Below are 4,615 nucleotides of genomic sequence, written 5' to 3'. Positions count from 1 at the left end.
GTAGGAATGCTAAACTCTTGCATACACCACCGGGCCTTTGGTGCTCTACCTTAACCTGTTGACATGTAGAACACTTTGCCACAAATCCTGCTATGTCTTTCTTCATACCATTCCACCAATATATTTCCCGCAAATCACAGTACATCTTGGTAGCACCGGGATGAATAGAATATCGCGCACCATGTGCTTCAGCCATAATTCTGTAAGTTAGATCATCAACATCTGGAGAACACAATCTACCCTACAATCTCAACACACCATCTTCGCCTTGGGAGAAAACCTCTACCTTTTGGTCTTTAACTGACTCGTTCAGTCTGACCAAACTAGGATCCCTGTCTTGCTTCTCCTTTACCTCCAAGACCAAAGAGGACTTGGAACTACTCTGAACGAACATACTCCCTTCAGCAAAATCAAGTAAACTAACACCCAACCTTGCCAAGTAATGCACATCATGAGCTAATTCTTTCTTATTATTCTCTACATGAGCTACACTACCCATAGACAACCTACTATGAGTATCTACCAAAACATTGGCCTTGCCTGAGTGATAAAACACACTCATATCATAGTATTTTAGCAACTATAACCATATTCTTTGTCTAAGATTCAACTCCCTCTGAGTAAACACATGCTGCAGGCTTTTATGATTAGTAAACACATCAACATGAACACCATAGAAATAATGTCTCTAGATTTTTAAAGAAAAAACTATAGCTTCTAATTCAAGATCATGGGTTAGGTAATTCTTCTTATGAGGCTTCAACTGTCTAGAGGTATAAGCTATAACTTTACCTCTCTACATCAACATACAACACAAACCAACTCTAGAAGCGTTACAATACACTACAAAACCATTAGTACCAATGGGTAAAGCTAATATTGGGGCTAAAGTGAGTTTAGTATTGAACTCCTGAAAACTCTTCTCGCAAGGTTCCGACCACAAAAACTTCACTTTCTTTTGGTTCAGTCGAGTCATGGGAGATGCTATGGAAAAGAAGCCCTTAAAAAAACCACGGTAGTAACCAGCTATACCGAAGAAACTCCTAATGTCAGATAGGGAGGTAGGACTAGGCTAATTCTTTACAGCTTTTGTTTTTTGGGGATCGACTCTAATACCTTTGGTGGAAAAAATGTGACACAGAAAAGCAACTGACCTTAGCCAAAATTAATACTTGCTAAATTTAGCGAATAATTGATGATCTCTAAGAGTTTGCAAGACAATTCTAAGATGGTCGGCATGATCATCCTCACTTCGGGAATATACAAGAATATCGTCTATGAATACAATGACCAACATATCAAGATATTGATTGAACACTCAATTCATAAGGTCTATGAAGGCTACTAGAGTGTTGGTTAACCCAAAGGACATGGCAAGAAACTCAAACTGACCATAACGGGTTCGAAAGGCTATCTTTGCAATATCATACTCTCTCACTTTAAGCTGATGATAGCCGAATCTAAGGTCTATTTTGGAGAAGTAGCTCACACCTTATAACTGATCAAACAAGTCATTATTTTGAGGAAGAGGGTACTTGTTCTTGATAGTTACCTTGTTGAGTTTACGGTAATCAAAGTACATACGCAATGTACCATCTTTCTTACTCACGAATTGAATAGGTGAACCCCACGGGGAAACACTGGGTCTGATAAAGCCGTTGTCTAAGAGATCTATGAGTTGCTTTTTCAACTTTTTAAGTTTTGCAGGATCCATATGGTACGGAGGAATAGAAATAGGCTGAGTGCCAGGAAGGAGATCAATCCCAAATTTTATTTCTCTATTAGGTGGAACCCCTAGGAGATCTTTCGAGAAAACATTGGGAAACTAATTAACAATGGTGACTAACTGAATAGTCAGAGTTTTAGACATGAGGTCTTTAACTCGAACTAGGTGATAGATGCAACCCTTGGAAATCAACTTCCTAGCTTTGAGGTTGGATATGAAATGGCTTTTTAGAGTTACAAAACTCTCGGACCACTCAAAAATGTGCTCGTCAGGAAACTAAAACTTGAACACTCGAGTCTAATAATCTATAGGTTCATAGAATGAGGGAATCAAATCCCTACCCAGAATGACATCAAAATCAACCATATCTAGCTCAATAAAATTCGTACATATGACCCCATGAAGGATAGTGAAAGGACACTTCTTAAAAATTTACTTAGAAATAACATATTCTCTTATCGGGGTAGAAACTAGAATAGGCTCAGGAATCCGCTCAGGGTCCATCTCAAAATTTACAGTAACCAGAGGTGCCATATAAGAGAAACTCAATACGGGGTCCATCAATACATACACTTTGAAATGAAAGACATGGAGCATACCAGTGACAATATTTAGAGAGTCCTCTTGCTCCTAGCGAGGTGGTATAGCATAGAAGCGATTGTAGTGTAAACCACTAGCAGTACTAGAAGAGCCGCCCTGAGAAGGAACTGGGTGGACTACGGGGGTGGGGGAACTGGTATCCTGACTCTGGGGATGAGCATCTCAACTCCCCTATCTAGCATACAGACAATCTCTAAGTAGGTGGCCCAACTTTCCACAACCAAAGCAACCCCTTTAATAAACAAAACACTCAGCAAAATGATCTCTACGACACTTGACACATAAAGGAGGACAATGTCTGTTACTTACACTTTCCTAAGACCTGGACAGGATAGGCCTGTTCCCCAACTCCTGCCTGCTTCTAGTTATGGGAGCACTAACTGAGGAAGCTGCGGGCATAAATAGACCTCCCTAAAATTGAGGACGGTTCACTCCATGGAATCGGGAATGACTGAATTCCTGCTGCTCTGATCTAGCTTTTGTATTCCCTCTTACTCTCTCTCTCTCATTCACCTTATTAGCTTTAATCTATTGGGCATATATCCTCAACTGAGAAAGGTCCATCTCCCTATTAAGCATAGCATATCTATACTCTTTCACAATGTAACTCAACGCACCGGTCACGAACTTGCTCATGATGGTCCTGGAGTCAGCCATCATACTAGGATCATATTTGGATAACTGATTAAATCTAAGACAATACACCTTAACAGTCATGTAGCCTTGTCTTAAATTGATGAATTCCTCTATCTTTGCTTCCCTCATCTCAAGAGGAAATAATCTATAAAAGAACGTATCCTAAAATAACTGCCAAGTCATGGGAGCGATATCCTCCCCTCTACTCAACCTCCACATCTTCACCCAATTATATGCAACATCTTTCATTCGATAGGCAGCCAATTTAACACTCTACTCCCCAGTCACATGCATAATATGGGTGATATTTCTCACTTCATCTAAGTATATTTGTGGGTCTTCACCTACTTTTGACCAATAGAACTTAGGAGGATTCATCCGCATAAAGTAACAAACTCGATCTGCAGTATAATTATCCTCTTGTAGATGTAGAACAGTAGCCTAGGTGTTAGCTTGAGCATTAGAGGTAATTGCCTGGGCTAGCGCCTGAAAAGCTACCCAAAATTCTGCATAAGACATATGCTCATTCAAGGAATCAACGGGTTGAGGTTGCTCGTTGTTTCTACGAGCTCGATGAGAAGGCATTTTCTATTATAAGAGAGCACGACTTAATCACAGATAAAGAGACACTTGTAGGCATGATAAACTTTAGAAAGAAAGACATGACTTTTTATTAATGTTTCATAGCCTCTTGCTCATAGATGTGCAGCGCTATGCACCGATGATCAAGACTCTACGTAACACAGCTTGTAAAACTCCTTAGGACTCCTTAAATCTTAGACTCTGATACCAAGCTTTGTAACGCCCCAAAATTTCATCCCAAAATGCCACACGGTTCTTAGGGCTACACATAGCCCCAAGCTAACCCTCAAAGCTAGACACTACCTCAAGGAATTTAATTAAAGAATAGTCATACACAACAAAAAGATATACCACATGGGGTTCAAGAGAAATACTGGAGAATAGTAGACTGTACAACCAAAATATATTGAATGTCTATACATACCAACCCTTTAGTTTGAAAAACCCTCTATACATCAAAATCAAGGAGCCATTGGGACAAACTCCTAACTGACTCAAACAATACTGAAAGCAATAACAACAGAATGATATCCCTAAAAATATAGACAGGGTCCTCGAACCATGAGGACTCACCACTAAGGGAATGTAGTTGAGGCACTTCAATATTGCTAACACGGCTGCGGCTGAGTATCTGAACCTACATTAGGAGAAAATATACCCCATAGGAAAATATGTGGGTCAAAACTTTGGAATCTACTGAGTATATAGGGGTGCATGCAATAATACAAATATCATTATCAATTTCATGAAAATACGCATATATACAATGATGGCTCACTTGTCTTGAGTTAGATTGAAACATACTTTTCATGATCTTATAGTAAATAAATTATATGATAAAAACCTCATAAATAACTCAAGTGTTCAACTCAAGACTCGGAGTAACTCGGTAATTCAAGAAACTCAAATCTTATGGACATGGTAGGTTCTTATAATCGACATAAACCATGTGAGCTACATGGAGTCCAACATTTTTCCCTCCTAAGGAAAGAACCCCACATTGGTGGGAGCGTTGCACTCATGCCAAGGAGTACAGTGTAAATTTAGTAATCACAATCTCATACTCGGCCT

The sequence above is a fragment of the Capsicum annuum genome, chromosome 11, assembly GCF_002878395.1.
Source record: "Capsicum annuum cultivar UCD-10X-F1 chromosome 11, UCD10Xv1.1, whole genome shotgun sequence".
Classification (NCBI taxonomy): domain Eukaryota; kingdom Viridiplantae; phylum Streptophyta; class Magnoliopsida; order Solanales; family Solanaceae; genus Capsicum; species Capsicum annuum.
This window is presented reverse-complemented; position numbering follows the sequence as displayed.